Source organism: Lycium barbarum, chromosome 7 (genome assembly GCF_019175385.1).
Source record: "Lycium barbarum isolate Lr01 chromosome 7, ASM1917538v2, whole genome shotgun sequence".
Classification (NCBI taxonomy): Eukaryota; Viridiplantae; Streptophyta; class Magnoliopsida; order Solanales; family Solanaceae; genus Lycium; species Lycium barbarum.
Window position 1 is genome coordinate 25,696,571 of NC_083343.1, and position 9,173 is coordinate 25,705,743.

Genomic DNA, 9,173 nt, shown 5'->3' on the forward strand with positions numbered 1-9,173 from the left:
AGGAGGTACAGTCTGAGGCATCATCTTCCCCAGGTCTTATTTCATTTTCAGTTATCGTGATTGGTCGTGTGAGGCCACTGTATTGTATGTTGTAGTATGTTGCCCTGTGTGGCATTATTTTGGATCACTGCATGCAGGTTGGGTTTGTATAATTACAGGGGAAACTCTGCCGAAATTCCTATAGCTCATGATTTGTTTGAACATTCAAGGACGAATGTTCCTGAGGGGAGGGGGAGAATGTTACGCCTCTCGTTTTCGTCGTAGGAGAACTTATGATTTCATAGTCAGGTATGCCTTTGGAATAAACACCCGTGCCCGAGTTTTGGAGATAGAAAGTGTCGTACCCAGTGTACAAAGGTACCAGCAGGTATTCCTGGTAATTTATAGGATTAGAAGTTGAACGAATCGAATCGATGCAACCTGAACTGAATCAGGAAAATCTGCAGACACCAGTCATCGTCGACGAGCCGTCGACACATTGACGGACCATCATTGTGTGGCTTCGTTGTGTTTCTGTAGCCTTGAATCTGCAGGCACAGGCCGAAGGAGCAAGTCGAAGGACTATCGACACGTCGACGGGTCGTCGACCCGTTCGTTGAACCGCACCGCTGGAACTTTTTAGTTCCAAGTATAAATATATGATCCCACGACTTTATTTCTCATTTTCTCTCTTTCAATTAGAAAAAAGCCTAGTATATTTACTCCCAACATTTTCTATCATAATAGTGGAGATTTGGTAAGACCCGAGCCCCGTAAAACCCGATCTTGTGAAGAAGAAGGTTGCTCCTAGGGTTTCATAAAAGTTGTGAGGCTTGGGAAGTTGAAGTTGAAGCTAATCGTTGGAATCTTAGATCCCTCAAGGTATGTAAATGATTTCTACTTTTGTACTTAAGTTAATTACTAAGAGTTTTAGTGGTTTTAAGTAAAGAGAAGGTAGCTATGAAAGTGATAAGTTGTTTAACGGTAAAATAGTGATTATGGGGATGCTTTTAAAAAGATGATTAGGAATGGATTTGAGTATATTTTTATATGTAAGTGTTGTCATTGTTGTTGTGGATATTGAGGTTGATGTCGGATTGAATGGGAAGTTGAAGGGTTGTTGAGCTAACAAGGGAAATGTTGTTCACAATTCGTTAAGCTCTTTTTTATATTTAAAAATGGTTAGTAAACAAGGTAAATAGTCTAATTAAGGCATATGTTATCTTGATTGTAGACCTACGAGTTCGAGAAGTAGAAGTTGGACGATTGGTTATACTTCAAGGTATGTTAAGTTTATCCTTTCTTTCTTTTGGCATGATCTTATGATATGAACCAACAAGTGAGTAGACGAGCTTCCATAGTACTCTACTCTTAGAAGCACTAGGAGTACTTCAGTCTTTGATGTTCCTATACCCCGCATGATTGTTCCTTCTGTTCATGGATCTTGAGATTTCTTATGTTGATAATGTTAGCTCAAAGGTTGTCCATCGGAGGTAATGTGGCCTTATGTCACTCCGAGCGTTCTATGTACACATTTCAGTTATGCATTGCATTCATATACATATGCATATTGACCTATGACCAGAAGGCGTTATATACACGTGTATTATATGTATATGGGGTATGGGGGAAAGGGATAGGCGTTATATACTCATTACCACCTGATCAGCTGGTGCACCTTGATGATGATATATGGATAGGGTCCTACATTCCTCGGCACTATTATATGGGATATGGATCGGGGTAAACCTTCCTCAGCACTATATATATATATATACATGATCACGATTATCATTGAGAGCATGCATATTATGCGCCCACAGAGGCAATGTCAGTTATACAGATTTATGCAGATACATACAGATACTAGTTCATACAATTACATATAGTAATTTCAGCTTATGAGTTCAGATTTTATTCACGATTCTTATATATACATGTTGTTCTTATACCTTACATAATCAGTACATTATCCGTACTGACTCCTCATTGCTCGGGGGGCTGCATTCATGCCCGCAGGTTCAGGTAGACTGACAGGTGGTCCAGCTCAGTAGGACCTCTATATCCAGCGGTGGTCAGTTCACTCTATTTGATCCGGAGCTGCAGGTAGTTTTGGTATGCCTCTTTTGAGATGTATATGCATATGGGTATGACGGGGCCCTGTCCCGTCCTTTCTACAGCTTTATTCCAGTAGAGGTCTGTACACAGTTGTATGTATCAGTCAGATGATGTAGCCTTGTCGACTTCTGGTTTTTTGTGTACAGTATATGTAGCAGCCTAGCCGGCTTGCACTGTTCTTTCAACATGTATATGTATATACAGATTGTACAGAGTTAATGATGTCACCCCTAATTATGAGATCAGTTTAAGTAACTTATGGGCCCTTGATGTTCAGTAAGGTCCAGAGATGTGTATAGGGGTTTTTGGTCGCTAATGGTCAGACACTCGTGTCACGACTCATCAATTTAGGTCATGACAAAAATACTAACAGTAGCACATGGGGGTTTGTAAAACAGAATCTGGGCAGCGCCTTCCCTGTATTTCATCACATCGTTTTGAGTAAATACAAGCAAAACTAGGTTTTGGAGCCTGAACAAAAGTTATAGATCTATGAAATAGCTTTCCAGATCATCTTGGCTCACTTAAAACTAAATTTTATATAAGGAGATAAGCTCAAAATACTAACAACTGATCAGTTCAAAACGGGATTTGGCAACTTACCTCAATCGTGTGGAGTTGTTTGGGGCTCAACCAAAACAAGCCTTGATGATTGATTTAGAGGTTGAATATTATGAGAGGAGAGAAGCTTTGGGGTTTTATTTTGGTGGAGGAAAACAAAATTGGGGTTGGGGAGAATAAGAGCCCGAAAAGATATTATATATATATATATATATATATATATATATATATATATATATATATTACTTTCTTAAGGATGAACGAAAAAAAAGGTGGTTGACCAAAATATCAAATATCCCTTCCATTTCTTAATTTACTAAGATAATAATAGTAGGAGTAGTTTACATAACTACCCATAACACTTCAAACAAGTTCCAAATATCCTCAAATTCACGTTCAAGAAGCGCGAAATAAAATATATCCCTACTATCAAGATATGGTCAACCGAAAATTCAATTGTTAGTTTAAAAATTTCGGTTTGTTACATATATAGTATTTGCCATGCCTCCTCAAATGTTATATAGCTGCATTGCTCTTGAAAAGAACTTGTTCTGTGCTCTCTTGATAATGCCTGAGTATGTTAAGTGTGTATAAAACCTGAAGTAGAACTAGATGTAGCATTCTCCAAGTTGTAGTTGACTTCTGTCCTGTTTGAGTTATGGTATACAAAATATATACTTAAGTATATCAGATATATACAGTCCCTGTATACCTCTGGTATATATGGATTTGTATATCTAGTATACTTAAGGTATATTATTCATGTAGGCTCGGAACTTCTATCTTGTGCCTTTTAGTAACAATTATTTAGACTTGGTTTTCCTTATTTGTTTTGTGTTGGGCCTTTCCTTTACCTATTATGAATCTGTCCGCATTTGGGCTTTATTTTCTTGCTGTTTTCCCTTTCAAATTGGGCCTGCCTACATTTCTCTCTTCTCATTATCTGTTTAGGGCCTTTGGTCCCTTTATTATACTTCTTGAATGAATACACTATGTATGCATGAATATGTATGTTTGAATTCATGTTGTATTTAAGTTAGTGATAAGTATTAGATACTTCTACCCGGTATTTTCCTTTTCCCCTTCCTTGTTTGCGTGTGATAAAACATCGTGGTCACTTGGGCCATCTTCTTCCATTAAACCTGTTGGGCCTGAGGCCCAACCTTTCATCTTGATCAAGTTCGTGTGATGATGGAAATATTTGAAGGCCCAACCATGGGTGAAAATGGCAACTGGTAGGCTTAGGTAGGCCTACAAGCCTAACCCTACTTTATTTTTCTTGTATATAATTATGTATATTTGTGTATTTGTTTGTATATGTAAAAAATACACTTGTAAATATTGAAACCCCTATATGATTAGAACTTAGGAAATACGCGTAGCCGTTAGGTAATTGCCTCACATGATTTTTGAACTCGGTTAAATATTAATACAAGCATGATTTTGGTAATATTAAATTTTATAAATTCTTTCATGTATAAAAATCGGGATTTTTTGCAAATAATGTGCAAGTTGGAAAATGGTTTTTTGAATTCAAACTTGGACTATTTTGGGCCTTAAGCTCTGCTGGAAATGGAATGAGTAACGACTGGATTATATTGGGCCACTGGCACATTGAAAGAGAAGTAGAAACAGACCATCATTTCTTTTGGAGTCTTAATAAATTGGACTGAGATTGTCAGACAAGCTTTGAAAAAGACTTAGATTAATTTTGATGCAAAAACTCAGATTTTTATAAGTATAAGTTGAACCTTTCTAAAAATTGAAATTGGGTTTACAACTCCTTTCAAAGACTAAAGGGATTTTTACATTTTTGGGCCAAAAGCCCAAAACTTAAGGCATAAAAACAAGAGGAAATACATTTGGACCTTTATTTGAGAATAAGATGGCTTTGGTATTGGAATAGAGTTGAAAATACTAGCTTCAATAGACTAAGGAAATAAAACAATAAACTCCTTTTATCCATGCCTATACTATTATTAAGGAGATATACTCTACTTATTTTCTATATAAGTAATAAAACTTATAAGGACTAAAGTCATATCATTAGGACCAAGTTAGTAGTAACTCTACTTGGGCGAAATCCTTGTGTGTTTTGGTCCGGAAATGAAGCGATTCGAACCCTTATAAATATTTTTAACCAAATCTTTTCCCAAAAGAGATATTTTTGCCAAAAAGAAAAATGATGATTAGCATGACGAATTTTGCAAGAAAGAAATATTTTAAGTAAATAAATACATTAATCATACATTGAAGCTCGTAGGTCAACCGTATTCTACGGATCCTTAATATTAGGGTGCTTAAAACCTTCCTAGGGGATCACTAGAACTCTTACCTCGAACTCTGGTTTAAAAGGATTTTTCTCTTATTTTGATAAACCTTTTTTACCCGGTTTTCCTAATTTCCATTATAAAATTAGGTGGCGACTCTAAACTTATAAAATCTGAATAGAGTCCACAACCTCTTAGTAGCTTTTATGAACCCGCGTATAGATATTAGCTCTAATTCAGGGGAAAAAGAGAAAGACTTGGAAAAATTTGCAAGTTGGAAGCTTTATGTCTCATTCCAAGCATTTTTCAACATTGACTTTGTGTGGTGATATGGGGATTGAACCACATACATCCATTTTGGACGACAAAGAAGAAAGACAAGAGCGCCGTACATCTTGCAATTTGAAAGATCAAGAAGGCAAAATGACATTTCTCACGTGGAAGCCAAGAAGTGAAAAATGAAGAAATTGGCGTTTGGCTTGTTCATTTACTTACCATCTCCCACCGCTCATGATCACAAACTTGAGTCGAACTTAGGTGCTCAATTCATATCCTTCAAGTGAAGAGAAAAGTGGTAAAGTTGACTCATGTCATGTCACGCCGTTAAATGCATGCTCTATGGGAGGCAACCCATATTTATTTAATTTTTAATTCAATCTTGCAATTTTAATTTTCAATTTTTTTTTTCATTTTACCAAGTTCACAAATTTTGGACCTCATTTGAAAGGGTAGAGGAGTTGAAAAGTTGCATAAAAAGAAAACAGTGTAAATCACTGTGTGGTTTTGCAAAGTTTGTGAAATTGTGGTCGTTGGCGTATCAAAACAGCCCTAGTAGGCCCATTGCAAAACCTGGAACTGACTTGACAATGTGGACCTGGCTTAAAACAGTAGCCAACAAAAGCACTCCCCTAAAGCACAAACATAGGAAGGCTGAAAATACTTCAGCAACTAGGCTCTCGTGTAACGCAGCGTTTCTCGCTCAGGTAAGTATCTCTTCTCTCGCTCTTGACACTCCAAGACCACCAGCCTCGTTCCACCACCACAAACAACCAGGATACACCGGGTAAATCTCCTTCTCTCCCACTCCCTCGCTGCTTCTTTGTAATTTTTTTTTTCTTTGCCATGTGCTTAGTTTAATGTGGGATTTGAGGGCACAAATTGTGAAATTCTGTTGTTGTTTGCTGATAGAAATAAAGAGCTTGTTGGGAGGGCAATTCAATTAGCTTGTTGTCACAAAGAGCTTTGTTAAAGTTACGCACACTACTCGTTTGACAAATTATTTGAGAGACTATTTGATTCTCCGGTGAAGTCTGAGTAATCGAGCGCTATTAAGAGTCGATTGTGAGTAACTTTTGGGTAGCCAAGTAGGTTGTGGACTGGTTGGTCAGATTTTTCGAGTTTGACACTCGCCATGACTGTTGTTTTGATGTTCTACTGCCCTTGGCCTGTGTCAAATGTCATGCTTCTTTTATGATTGTTGTTCTTGAGATTTAGGCAATTATTTATCTAAATGAATTGTGGCTTGAAAGTTATTTTGCATTATGAGATGGGATGTTCTTGTTTTGAAAAGATAGATTATATGTGCTTATTTCCTTGAAAAAGATAAATGAAGTTTTATGAAAGTTAAGTAAGTGTTCTTTGATGTTTGGGTTTACTGAACTAAATTGTCATTGAGTTTATTGATGGAGTTACTATGCATTACATTGTGAGTGTACCGAAAGTGGTTCTTTTGACATTAAAGTTTAGGTGCTAAATCTCCTTAATGCTATTTCTTGTACTATAAAATGATCCAACTAGTGCATTCTTGAAATATTTGTTGGCATGATTAATTGATGTCTTTTGATAATTCTTCCATGAACTTCACTGGCTTGTAACTTGATGCTAAATGTGAATATATTGACATCTTCACGTACTGGTTATAGGCAACATTGTTGTACCTAGTTGGTTGGGCTAATGAACACGAACGATGTATCTTGAGTGTTAATGACCGAGTGTTAAGATGCTTTTTGAGTGGTTAAGGAGAAGCCAATCAAGTCATGGAGGAAGAGGGTTTTGATGCCGCATAACTGCCCAGCTCCGAACACACATTCTTTCAGGGAGTCCCTCTTACTTCACTCTTATTGTTAGTTGCATTGAGGGGAATGCAACATTTTAGTTGGGGGTGGCTCATTTATTTGTGATGTTATATGGTGGTTGACGGATTTGGTAGATTGACTCTTTGTTTTGATTTTTTTATTGTGTTTGTAACATGTTTATATTAGTATGATATGCTAGTTTTTGTTTGTTTGTGTATGCCCATATTTTGTTATGTATTAGCAATATCCTTGGATTTTTTTTGCCGTGGTTCTTTTCCCGAAGATGCTAATGTCTTTTGAATCCGGTGTTTTTAGGTAGTTTTGAGTCGGCGTGTCCCTATGATAGATAGTTGGACACTTTCTTAAGGGAAATAAGCCTTGTAAGTTAGGTGTAGAAGTGAGTATTAGGTAGTGTAGGAGTGAAAATGGTGTTGGGATGTGACTTTTTGCCCCTTGGCTAATGTTTGGCTTGCTTGGTACCAACTTATTTTATATCTTAGCATATGAATTCTTGATTTTTGAAAAAAGAAAAATGATTAAAGTAAGGATTCTTGTTGTGACTTTTAGACTCAATTTTTTGCTCTTACGTTCACTAATTAGTCTCTTTAGGCTATGAGTGACTTTTTGAGTTCATTTGTTTCAATTGGGTTTTGGTTACATATTCTTGGGTTTTCATGTGCCAGGAATGAGTTTCAAGCCGAAATCTTACACTACACTTGGTTTGAAAAATGATGTTAGGCCTTTCTTGAACCGGATTTGTACCATGACTTGACCAGATTCATGGAGTCCGCAACTTAAATGACCCAAAAAGTATCCAAAGGTGCCAAAATACCCCAGAAAAACAAAAAGTGACCGAAGTACCCTTTGCGCGTCATTTTTGGCATTGTAAAGTACCCGAAGTAAGTGTTTTTACAAGTTTTTAGGGTTTAATTTTTTTTTTCACATTATTTACATATTTCACTTTTAAAAACTGATTTTCTTGTAATATTTATAGGATATGGGCGGTTGTAAACATTTTCATTGGGAAGATAGCATTCCCGTGGATAAAACGGTGGCGGCGAAGATTAAAAAGCCTCCTGTTGATAGAGATACCGCAACTTCACGTATCTGAAAAGATACCGTAAAGTTTGACTTGCAATTTAAGCTTATGGAAGCTAAAAAAGAGATTGACCTTTTGGAGGTCTTGCTAAAAGAATCTAAAGAAAAACAAAGTTTTTTTCAAGGCTAACCTTAGAGAAACTCAACACGAGAAAAATGGTTTGAAAGAAAAACTGAAATTTTGGAAAATTATTTGTGCTATGTTATTGTTTTTTATTGTTTCTATGTATTTTGTTTATTAAATTTAATATTTCTATGTATTTTCTATTTATTTTGTTATTGTTATGTACTTTGTTTTTACTAGTTGCACGTTTTCATTTATTATTTAATCCTCACCCTTTATGTAATAATTTTTCTATTTTTTTTTTAAATTGTGAATTGTTGAACTTTTTATGTATTACTAACTCTAAGAAGATTATTTAAATTAATAATAGACTATAACAATCAAAGAAAATTTAAAACATACTAAAAACATTCAAATTGGTGATTTCATCATAAACTAAAAATACAAGTTAACTGCACGAGTTCGAAACTTAAATTACTCAAAATCTAAGAGAGTGAACCAAAATAACTACTAATCATTATCAGAATAGAAGTCTTCAATATCGTCCTCAGAATAATATGTTGGGTTTTTTAAGACATCTTTTTTCTGTAGATGTTAATTCTATATTGGTTGATGATGCTTGTTCTTCGATCAACTAGCATATAAAATCTACAACGTCTTGCTAGCATTCTGTTGTTTTCTTTTCTAATCCTTTGTACGACAAGCTCGCAAGTTTCTGGACCTACTCAAGGCATGATTATTGAGTACCTTGTTGGGATTTAAGCGCTGAGATTTTTCAAGTCACGAACAAGACGTTCTGATTCGGCATGCCGATGTGCCCATTCTCGGCGTAACCCGTAAAAATATTCTCGTGGATCTGAATATTTCACGTTGCAAAAATCATCATTACGCTCTATAAGAAGGTGGGGTTTCAAATCGTCTAGTTTGAAATCATTGTTATCAAGAAAACTTGTTTCATTGGAATAGCTGCTATGATTTGAACTATCATCACCACTGCTATTCGAATCC

The 9,173-nt window shown here is 36.0% G+C and overlaps 1 long non-coding RNA gene across 1 annotated transcript; it reads left to right on the forward strand.

Moving 5' to 3' along the window:
• The first annotated feature begins 5,730 nt into the window (after window positions 1-5,730).
• LOC132603321 (uncharacterized) lies at window positions 5,731-8,441 on the forward strand. The gene is made up of 3 exons (XR_009568161.1): window positions 5,731-5,991; window positions 6,851-7,902; window positions 7,998-8,441. It is a non-coding gene; the product is annotated as an uncharacterized LOC132603321 (long non-coding RNA).
• Window positions 8,442-9,173: the final 732 nt, after the last annotated feature.